Source organism: Jaculus jaculus, chromosome 8 (genome assembly GCF_020740685.1).
Source record: "Jaculus jaculus isolate mJacJac1 chromosome 8, mJacJac1.mat.Y.cur, whole genome shotgun sequence".
Taxonomy (NCBI): Eukaryota; Metazoa; Chordata; class Mammalia; order Rodentia; family Dipodidae; genus Jaculus; species Jaculus jaculus.
The window spans coordinates 28,889,715-28,902,218 of NC_059109.1; positions in this window are offsets into that span (position 1 = coordinate 28,889,715).

Genomic DNA, 12,504 nt, shown 5'->3' on the forward strand with positions numbered 1-12,504 from the left:
CAAACAAAAACAACAACAAAAAAATCTACTTACAAGTCTCCATATGAACAATAGGAGTTAATAGTTACCAAACATATTATATTGTATAACAATATACTTATAAGCATTTTATTTGCTATATCACATAATGATGGGGGCAGCCTTTTAAAACAGTTACCATGACAAGCACCATTTACAAATGAGGGAATTGAGGGGTAGGAGTCTAAATGATCTGCCTGTAAGTAGTTGTTTAATGTTAAGCCTGAACTCAAACATGATGTGCAGCTGTGACTACTGGGACACGTAATCATCAGTCTACTTTAATAACCTACGTTGAAAACTCTTTGTTTTTCAGACATTCGTTAAAACATCTATGTTAAAACTTATTAGAAACACTCTGGTATAACTTTTCCATGTATTCCTCAATCATGTGGATTATCCTTTTCTAAATCTGCCTAATCATGAAAAGAAGCACTGTGTGAAAGTCATTGCTCTGTGTTAGGGATTCCTTAGTGAGAAATAAGGCTCCATCTTCCTGTATCTCATTTACAACTGGAAATGTTAAGAACTCTTGCCTCTCAAACATTCTGAGGATTCTGGAATTTTGTAGTGGTTGCTTGTGAGATTTTCTTCTTTTAATTTTTTTTTTTATTAATTAGTTTTGTATTCAGCAAATACAGTCAGTTTGGTACCATTATAAGGCTCATCCGGGTTCCCTTGGCCCCTGCTTGTTGAGGTATATGGGTCATGCATTGTGGAGTAAGCCCACAGTTAGGGGTAGGAAAAATGTCTCTGCCTATCATGACCCAACATGTGGATGACATTTTTTCTGCCCCCTCTTCTGCAAAATTTCCCTGAGCCATGTTGGGTTCATTTCAGTCTGCTTCAGTGATGAGGTGTTGGGGGCCTCTGGGTCTCTGGCTCTCTGATTTGGTAGGAGTTGATTTTTCTCTGTGTTGATCTCCTTCACCCTTGTGCTGGTACAGGGTTCACCAGGAAAACAGCACCCTTGCTTGTTTCACCAATTTTTCTTAGTTTTCGCCGGGGCCATTTGAGGTATGATGGGGTGGTCCTCTCCTTAGGATCTACATCTATGAAAAAGAGAAGCAGATTCTCCAACGGAGGGTAATTTAGCACCAGGACAAATGAGATAACCTTTACTTTTTTTATAGAGAATTTAATAGGTGTAGGCCCTCTTGTAGCCCACGATTGATGGTAGCTTGATAATGGAGAGTAGGCTTATGTTTGGATATGGTTCTGACTTGTTTCCCAGCTCTAGCCATGGCTCCCATACCACTGAGGGGATCAGTTAGCCAATCAAGACCAGTTGGTTCTGCACCATGGCTGTGTGCCACTATTGCATTTGTGTGGGCATCACAACAGGTTATTTGTTGCTAAGTAGGTTAGACCATGTGTTGCTTGGATGGGTATTGGTCATTTTCCCCCAGTTGCCCATGTAGCACCTTCTAGCACTAGACACGCTGACTGTCTGGGAACTGAATCTCTTTCAGCTTCCAGCCATGTCATTCCATTTTACATGTCAACCACATAAGGTGATAAGGTGTCTTCAGCAGTAGGGTCTCTACCACTAACCTTTGGTGGGTCATCGTACTCAGAAATCTGTCTTTCTTTTAGGAAAATTTGTAGGTCTCTCTGATCAAAAGTTCACTGTTGATGATAGCCACATGCTGGTCCTGGGAGTTACAGGTCAGTGCCCATTAAGAAAAGGAATAAAAAGATAAGTAACATACAAGAGTTAGAGAGAGAGAGAAAGAGAGAGAGAGAGAGAGAGAGGGAGAGGGTGGGAGGGAAGCTGTAGAAGATTAAGGTTAGTCTTCATCATACCCTCTCCAGTGCCTTATGGTTCAGGTGTTCCCTCTAAGGGCCTGGTGAAGGTTCAGCCATTTGGTCTGCCTTTTAGGAAGTAGAATTTTATAGAATTATACCATTGCTGTTTGAGTCTAGATTTGTGCCCCTCCCCCTCCGTTGCCCTCTCCTCCCTCCCCACCCATCCTATTGTCTAGTCCACGAGATATTTGCTGGGGATGTAAGGCATCTTGGGTAGATTCAGGTTAGGTGCTATAGATGAGTAAGTCTATGTGGCGATTTTTTTTTTTTCTGTGATTCGGTAAGTTCACTTAGAATGATCTTCTCCAGGTTCAACCATTTTTCATCAAATTTCATTGTGTCATTTTTTCTTACTGCCATAAGCATTCCATTGTGTAGATATACCACTTCTTAGTTATCCATTCTTCTCATGATGGACATCTGGGTTGATTCCAGATCTTAGCTATTACAAATTGAGCCACTACAAACATGGTTGAGAAAATCTCTCTGGCCTGTGGTTTGAAGGTTTTAGAGTAGAAGTCCAGTAAGGGAATAATGGGGTCTGTTGGTATCTTTATAGTCAGCTTTTTCAGGAGTCTCTGTATTGCTTTCCAAAGTGGTTGTACCATCCTACATCCCCACCAACAGTGGATGAATGTTCCTACTTCTCCACTTCCTCACCAGCATGTATTTTCATTTGATTTTTTTAAAACCTTTTATTTTTATTTACTTATTTGAGAGTGGCAGAGAGAGAAAGAGGCAGAGAGAGAGAGAAAGAGAGAGAGAATGTGGATGTCAGGGCCTCCAGCCACTGCAAACGAACTCTAGATGTGTGCATCCTCTTGTGCATCTGGTTCTCATGGGTCCTGGGGAATTGAGACTTGAACCAGTATCTTTAGGCTTCACAGGCAAGCACTTAACTGTGAAGCCATCTCTCTAGCCCTCATTTGATTTTTTGTTGTTTGCTATCCTTATTGGGGTAAGGTAGAATCTCATAGTTGTTTTAATTTGCATTTCTCTGATGATTAGGGATAATAAACATTTTCTTAAGTGTGTGTTTGCCATTTGTATTTCTTCCTCTGTGAACTGCCTGTTCAGCTCTTTGCCCCATTTTGTGAGTAGGGTGTTTGACTTTTTACTGTTTAGATTTTTGATTTCTTTGTAGATTCTAGAGATTAGGCCTTTGTCAGTTGCATAACCGACAAATAATTTCTCCCATTTTGTGGGTATTCTATTGGCTTTGCTTATTGTATGCTTGTCTGTAAAGAAACACTTCATATAGCAAATTAGCAGGATACAAAGTCAATGCACAAAAATCAGTAGCCTTTGTATATACAAATGACGAAGATACAGAGAAAGAGATAAGGGACATGGTCCCATTTTCAATAGCAACAACAACAACAACAAAAAAAAAATACCTTGGAATAACATTAACCAAGGAAGTGAAAGATCTATACAAGGAAAACATAAAAACACTCAAAAAAAAAAAAAAAAAAACAATGAGGAGGACTTAAAAAAATGGAAAGTCTCATGCTCCTGGATAGATAGAATTAACATTGTGAAGATGGCAATCCTACCAAAGGTAATATATAGATTTACTTCAATTCCAATTAAATCCTTATAGTGTTCTTCACAGAGATAGAAAAAACAATCTCAAATTTCCTATGGAAAGGCAGAAGGCCTTACATATCCAAATATATCCTCAGCAAAAGAAACACCTCTGGAGGCATTACCATACCTGATCTAAAACTATATTACAAAGCCATAGTAATAAAAACAACATGGTACTGGTATAAAAACAGGAGTAGAGACCAGTTGAATAGATTTGAGGACCTGGACTTTGGGTCAAGCAACTATAGCTACTTGATATTTGACAAAGGCCCTAACACTATGGGCTGGAAAAAAGACAGCATCTTCAACAAAGGGTGCTGGACAAACTGGATAACCACATGCAGGAAACTGAAACTTGATCCTCACATTGGCAATGTACTACATTCAAATCCAAATGGATCAAAGACCTCCATATAAGACCAGAAACTCGACTACTACTGGAAGAAAATTTAGGAAGTATTTTCCATGATATAGGAATGGAAAAAGACTTCCTGAACAAAACTCCAGTAGTTCACGATCTTTAACAGTCACTCAACCAATGGGATCACACAAAGCTGAAGAGATTTTCTTTCTTTTTTTTTTTTTAATTTTTTATTTATTAATTTGAGAGCGATAGACACAGAGAGAAAGACAGGTAGAGGGAGAGAGAGAGAATGGGCACGCCAGGGCTTCCAGCCTCTGCAAACGAACTCCAGACGCGTGCGCCCCCTTGTGCATCTGGCTAACGTGGGTCCTGGGGAACCGAGCCTCGAACCGGGGTCCTTAGGCTTCACAGGCAAGCGCTTAACCGCTAAGCCATCTCTCCAGCCCGAGATTTTCTTTCTTAAGGCAGAGTTTCCTTGTTTGCCTTGGATCGGTCTTGAACTCTTAGGCTCAGGAAGTCCTCCTGCCTCACCCTGTGGCGCCACTTGCAACACCAATGTTCACCAACACTCCCAGCTGGGGCTTTCTTCAGGTTGTAAGTGTGGTTCAAGGTAACAGCCAAGGCGAGTGTTTTTGTTTTTTCTTGTTTCTATTTGCTTTTTTAATTATATTTTTGTTTTACTGTGGATGTATGTGTGGTGTACATGTGTATATGGAAGTATGCCTCTTCATATGTGTGCAGACATATGTGTGTACATACATGTGAAAGACAGTGGTCAACATCTGTTTTCTTCCTCAGCCACTCTCTTCTGACAGTGCTACAGTTGATTTCGGGTACATTCCAGCATGCCTGGCATTTTATATGATTCTGAGAATCTGAACGTGGTTCCTCACATTTACATAGCAATTTACCAACTGAGCCATCTCCCAGTCCAACAACCAGGTTTTTATTCCGGGTTCATCTGGCATCTAAGAAAAATCTACCCTGAAGGAGTAAATATAGAAAATATAGAAATGGGAAAAGATTCACATGAAAAGCTAAATTATGTTGTACATATTTGAGATTTGAAATGTAAACCCCCTAACTGAGGGTGTACATGGGAACAGCTGACTGGAATTTCCATGACAAGGTGGGTGAAACCTAGCCATGAGGTGAGCTGCTGAATGATTAGCTGTGCAGGAAGCAAGGAGATGACCCAGGTAATCAAACCTGAGTCCTCTGGCTTTGTAGACAAGCTCCTTAACCAGTAAGCCATCTCTCCAGCTCTTCAGCCTCTTTCTCAGCAGTTGGCAAACACTGACTTCCAGACCCTGGTCTTCTTTTGAATCTTCTTCATCCTCAGAGTTGTAGTCAATGTGTGCTGTGGCCTCTGCAGGAGACCAACTCTCAACCCTCACTCAGCAAGCCCCTGCTTTCCTTGCCCTGAGAAGATTCCATAATAACCTGTACCTATTCCCATCTCATCAATTTCTTCACACTGTGCTCATCACTTTGCCTGCTGTCTGCTCTAACAACAGTACATTCTTTTTAATGTCCTTGTTCCTTCTTTATTTTACATTTTGACCTCTAGTATTTATCCTTTCAGGAACTAGCATATATTTTTAAAGAATACTTTATTTAACTTAATTTTTTTTTTTAATTTTAAACATAACTTTATGTATTTCAAAGACAGAAAGAAGCAGATAGACAGAGAGGGAGAGAGAGAGAATCACACAAGGCCTCTAGCCACTGCAAACAAATGCCAGGCACATGTGACACCTGGTGCTTCTGGCTTACATTGGTATGGGGAATCAAACCTGGGTCCTTAGGCTTTGCAGGCAAATGCATTGACCACTATGCCATCTCTCCAGCCCTTTTTGTTTGTTTGCTTGCTTGTTTTTAATTGCATTATTTCAAATAGAATATAATTTAATTTGCATAAAGATTATCAAATAAAAATGAAAGAAAATATAATTTTTTTTTAACAGGACAGCTTCATGTTCCATGAAACAGTATATCACAGAGACTCATTCAAAATATATCATATTTTAAATGTTCAAACAGACCTTAACTTTGGTCTCTCTCTCTTTTGTCCTTAGATAAAATATCTTTCTACAAATTGGAGGAAGTGCCTAAAACAGTGAAGCCTCTCCTTTGATCTTTTTATACTTACAATGTTGGCTAGAATTCCCTCTTGTAAACTTCCTTGAGTCAGCATTGTCTTTATAGCACGGTCAGGGTTTTGTAAGTAACTGCAGGCTCAATAACTAGAGACAGCTACTTCATATTATCCTTCTTCTCTACAACCTACCAGCAACTGAGATGTTGCAAAGAAAGCTTATGTTGAATCCTGGTAGATACTAGCATATATTGTCCAAAAGGTGTAGAAAATCATACCACCCCTTTTATGTATTCCTGGGAAAATTTCATACTTTCTTTGGATATCTTAACTCATAGTTTGAAATGAAAGTTAAGTTTAAGGCATGACATAAATGTGACATCCTGATGTTGGCAACAGCAAACAGCCTTGTGGTTTCAGAAGGTGATATATATATACGGTTTTTTTGTTTGTTTGTTTGCTTGCTTGCTTGCTCTTTTAATGACAAGGCCACATGCCAAAAGTCATTTTCAATCTTGTATTTTCTTTCTGTTTTCCTTCCTTTCTTTTTACCTTTCTTTCTGATTTTCTTTATTTTTTTTCTTTATTTACAACTTTTGTTTTTTCTTTCCCTCTTCCTTCCTTTCTTTTCTTCTTTCTGAATTTCCTTCTTTATTACTTTCCTTCTTTCTTCAAGTACAAAGGATTCAATCCAGAATTTTGCACTATATGACTTAGCTATCCCTAGTCCCTGCCTTTTTGCCTATTGATTTCTTAGACTTAATGAACTATATCTAAAGGATGATAATACTGAAAAGTATTCATTCCTTCAATATAATGCTAGATATAATAATCCATATAAGAATTAGTAATATATATTTTGTATTCTTATCAGGACATTTGAAAAGTGAGGTAGTCAGATTTTAAGAACTGATTTATTAATTTTATATTTTAGTCTGATATAAACCTTCTGTAGATGTTGATGTCTGGAATTATATATATATATATATAGTAGATAGTAATTCATTCAAGATAATATATCATATTTCTTTCTATCATTGCCTTATAGTAAACTATCCACAAACAGCATTATATGTAACAGGTATTGCTTATTTTTTCACAATTCTATAACACTGGTGAGATTCAGTGAGGGGAATTTATATTTTGTTGCATTTTCATTCTTTGTTTCATTCAAATATTTTGGAGCTGGAAGTCCAAAATCTTATTGTTCCTTTTTGTCATGAAAGATGTCTTTCAACTAGGTAAGGATAACTAGACAAGCAGAAAGTAGTTAGCTGGGTCCTCTTTCTCCTCACATCTCCTTCCTTTTCTTCCCTTCCCCCTCTCTTTCTTCTTCCCTCTCTACATCCTCCTTTGCTCTCTTTTTCTGACATTCCATCTATTCTTTCCACATTCTTTGTTTGGAATTATAGCCTCTGAACATGAAACTTCAGCAGAATATATAAAGGCAGAATCTGCCAAGTCTTCATAGAATTTAATCTCCAAAACCTTAAATTTTGCATGTGTTTACTCAAAGTTCTCACAAATGAGCCCAGACTAACATGAAGGAGCACAGGACCTACCACATTGAAAATCTACTCCTGGGTCACCTGGAAAAAGACCTAAAAAAAAGGGATCCTTGCCAGGGGTGGTGGTGCACATATTTAATCCCAGCACCCAGAAGGCATAGGTGGATCTCTGATTTTGAGGTTAATCTGAGGCTACACAGTGAATTCAGGATCAGACTGAAAGGATCCTCAGGACAGTTCCCAGATCCAACTGCAAGGCTTCAGATGCAGCTTCTCCTAACCCACATACTCTTTACTGAGACCACACAGTCCTTTCCCTGACATCCTAATCAATGTGATAATAGATAAAAGATCACAGACTTAGACAGTTTCTGCAACCTACTGGAAATCTCTTTCCATATCCCATTTGGTGGTGGGGCGTAGTAGTTTATTGCCTTTGGTGTGGTTCTCCAGGGCTCCTAGATTCACTCTCATATTCACGCTCCCCTGTCTTCCTTCCAATAAAATTGACCTGGGTTCACAAATGAATAGTTTCCTTATAAGTTGGGAGACTAAAAGCTTCTATATATAGTTTGACTTGTCTCTGGTACTTGTATTACAAATGCATATAGTTATTTTAAAAACATTATGGATTTCCAGATGTTAGTGGTAAGTGAAAAAAATATCTCTTTAAGAGAGATTCCCCTCTATATTGGGATTGGGTTGGTGCCCATAAGATAAAATTCTTATAAGCCACTTTGCTTAGAAAAGAAATCCTATGTTCTACGAAGTACACCCTTAATATAATAATTTCTCCCATGGAAAGTGCTTGGGAAGTGCCACATTATATTTTTTTCTGATATGCCAAAACACTCAAAGCTTTGTTTTAGTATTTATTCTGATGCTATATTTTATTGGAAGCAGTTGTATTTTACCTGAACCCATTTCGTGTTTCCATTATGTTTTCTTTTTATTTTTTTAAGTTGGCAAGAATGAGAATGTGAAATGGTTTCATTTCTAAACCTAGCATGGACTGGTTCCTTTTTATTGCTATAAAATCTGCTTGAACAGTGAAAAATCCTTTCCTCTTCTCATTCTTCCTAATCTCTATAAGAGTCATTGAAAGAAGGCAGTTTGCATTTTAAAATTCTGCCTGTAAATCTTCTCTGTCAGGTTCACAAAATCATTAGGTATTCTTTCTATTTTCCACATTACCACTTTGACAGTTTTGACAATTCCATAACTAGAATCCTCAGGGTCCACGCTCTCCAGCCTTCAACAGTAACCTTGGTTCTTAGAGTCTCTACCAACAGCAATCTTAGCAGGCCCAACACCTGACCTAAATGCCAGGTCAACTTGTGCTAGTGTGATACCCTACCCTGAAAAAAAAAATAATAATAAAATAAGAAGAGTAATGCCAGGTATTTTATCTCATTATATCATCATCCCATTTCTAGATGTTTCTTTAATTTTTATTTTTTAATTTGGAAGTAAAGAGATACAAGCAGAGAAAGAGAGAGTGAGGGAGAGGGAATGACAGGGAGAGTAAGGATGCACTAGCCACTGCAAAAGAAATTCCAGATGTATGTGCTACTTTGTGCATCTTCCTTACATGAGCACAAGAACTGAACCCAGGTTGTTAGGCACTGCAGGCAAGGGCCTTAACTGCTGAGACAATTTTTCAGCACTCTAGATATATTTCTACATACAATTTCTACTGCAATGAGAAAATTATTTGAGGGATTGGCTAGTGCACTGTGAGCTATGACATGTGCTTTGAGGTCAGAGAACAAACTTGGATGTTTGTCTCTGCTTTCCATCTTGTTTGAGGCAAACACTCGCTGCTGACAGCTCCATTTGTCAGATTAATTTGGGAAACTGTCTTGTCTCCACTTCCCTTCTTGACCTAGTAGTATGGGATTACAGAGCTAGCACTAAAGCATTGGGTTTTATGTGAGATTTAAGGATCTAAATGCAGGTATTGATGCTTTGTGGCAAGGACTTTATCTACTGAGTCATTGCCCCAGCCCAGGAAATCATTTTTAATACCATGGAACAACAAACGGAAGTGGTTATTACTGGGTTAGACAATAAACACCATGTGCAAGATGGCATTTACTTGAATGGTAAGACATCTCATGCCTTCTTCATGTTATACCTATTGGACTAGAATATCTGGGCAAAATGTTCTGGTATCTTAGGTGAAATGATTAAAAAAGTAGATAGCCTTGTGTGGATGTACATGCCTGTAATTCCAAGCAGTTGAGAATTTAAGGCAGGAAGATTATGAGTTTGTGAGAGCCTGGACCATCATAGAGTAAGACCCAATCACATAAAACCAAAGGGAAGCTAGAAGAATTGATCTGCAGGTAAGAGTACACACAGCCATGTAGAAATCCAGGCATGGCATAGTACATGCCTGTAACCCAAGTACATGCCTGTAACCTCAGTACATACCTTTGATCCCAGTGCATGCCTGTAACCCCAGTGCATGCCTTTAACCTCAGTGCATACCTTTAATCCCTGTTCATGCCTGTAACCCAAATACATGTCTGTAATCCCAGTTCATGCCTGTAACCCCACGGCATGCCTGTAACCCCAGTACAATCCTGTAATCTTAGTGCACTCCTGTAATCCCAGTATATGTCTATAACCCCAGGGCATGCCTATAACCCCAGTGCATACCAGGCATGGCATAGTACATGACTATAACTCCATTATGGAGATGGAATGGGAACTCAGAAGATTGCTGAGGCTTTGAGGTTTATTCAACTTAGTGAAGTAAATGAGAGCTCCAGGTTTAGTTAAGCAGCTCTGTCTCAAACAAAAATAATTATAAGGTAGAAAAGAGCTTACTACAAGGGTGTCCCTATCTGCTTATATACATTTATAAACTGCACAGACACACATCATATACTACATACAAGGACAAGCAAGAATTCCTGTGATGGATTAATTTCCCATAATCAACTTGACAGGATTTAGGTCATATTTGTTAGGGATTATCTAGATTAGGATAATTAAGGTGGGAAGACCCACTCTAATCTTGTGGTGCCATTCCAAGGGCTGGGATCCCAGACTGAATAAAAAGACAGTGAGCTGAACAGCATGATCATCACACTCTGTTTCCATAATGTGGATACAGTAATAAGAGCTGGTTCATGCTCCTAGTGCCAAGCATTTTTTGCTCTAATAGACAGTAGAACTCACCTTGAACTGTAAGCAGAGATAAACCCTTTATTACTTAAATTTCTTTTGTCTGAATTTTGTCACAGCAATGAGAAAAGTGACTAACACAGAAGTTGGGAGCCAAGAAGTGGGGCCGTTAAACTTGACCATGTGGTTCGTAGGCATTGGGAAGTGGTCTGTGGGTGGGTTGTGAAAGAGTTTGAAACTCTGGGTGAGAAAAGTCTAGAATACTTAAATAGAGCTTAATGGGTCATTCTGCTGGGGGTTTGGAAGGTGAGAATGCTAAGAATAACACAGAAGTTTCATGAGGCTTCAATGACACTCTCAGAAACTGGCCTAGAGATAATCCATGTTCTACTCTGATGGTGTATATGCCTGTATCCTGCCTGTGTTTCAGAACTTGAGTGATGGTGAATTTAAAGGTAATGGAATAACTTGTTTGGCAGAGAAAATTTTAAGCCAGGACAGCATTCAGGCTCTGTAACAACTATTATTTACTGCTTCTCCTTTATCCACAGTAAGAGACAGCAGCAAATGGAGGGGAAAGCTATGGAAAAGTGAAGTAGGGAAAGGGAAGGACTTTGAGAAAGATTCAAGTTTCCATCGATAAGCATGCTGAGGAAACAGCTGGAATTGCTACAGAGAAAACTAGTGTTCTGTATGGAGACAATAGATAAGCTTCCCTGAGGGCAAGATCCTACCCACTGGAGCTTCTAATGTATCCAAAAGCCTGGGCAGAGAATGCCGCAAAAGAGGCTTCCTGCTCATGCTCAGAAACAATTGCCAGCTGGGAAGATGACTCTGTGGTTAAGGTGCTTGTCTGCAATGCCTAAGGACAACCTGGGTTTGATTCCCCAGTACACACAAAAAGTGGTGCATGCATCTGAAGTTTGTTTGCAATAATTAGAGGCCCTGGCACACCCATTCTCCTTTCCTCCATCTCTTTTTCCTTGCAAATAAATAAATAAAATATTTTTTTAAGAAAAAAGCTTGTCAAGGAAAGTGTTTTCATAGTTTAAGTAGACAAAGCAAACATATATATTACTGCAGCTATGGTACAAGAAGACCAGCCCTGAAAATGAACCCAACATGGCTCAGGGAAATTCTGTGGAAGAAGGGGTGCAAAGAATGTCAGAGCCACAGGTTGGGTCATGCTATGCAGAGACATTTATCTTACCCATAACTGTGGGCTAACTCCACAATGCATGACCCATATACCTCAACAAGGAGGGGCCATGGGGAGGGGGTAGGTCACGGATGAGCCTAGTAATGGTACCAAACTGACTGTATTTGCTGAATACAAAACTAATTAATAAAAAAAAAACAAGGCCAGGCCTCACCCCAAACTGGCAGCATTGTCCATGTGATAATGATTTTGGAGGCATGAGAGATGTAAGATTGATGAGGTCATAGTTGCAAAGAATCACTGAGACCAGGCAGTATATGGTAGCACCAGAGTCTTTGTAAGGGGGGACCTAAAAGGCCAGTATTTTAAGCCATGTAGTTCAATCCTAAATAGGAGATGCCAGAATCACAGGACATTGGCCAACGAGAATAGCAGGTTCAGAGTGGAGCTGCACCAAGAGAGAGGTTGAGTGCCACAGGCAGAGGAGCTGGCGAGGGAGGGTACCAGAGCCTTCTGAAGCTCTCATGATCCCATCAGGCGCTTTAGATGCCAGACATGGAGTGGTAGGGTTGGTAGTTTGCCTTGTTGTGATTTCATCTTGCTTTTATCTGTTCTTGCCTTGCTCTATAATCCCCATTCCTTCTTGTTGGATGGAGAATGTTAGCCTGTCCCATTCTGTATCGACTGAACGTAACATGGTTTTTGATGTTACAAGAGTGCACAGTTAGAAGTTGCCTCACATTCCGGAGTGGTATTGGGACTGATAAACGACTACTGGGGTAAGATGTAGAAGGTGATAGCTTAAAAGCTTTATGTTTGAGTG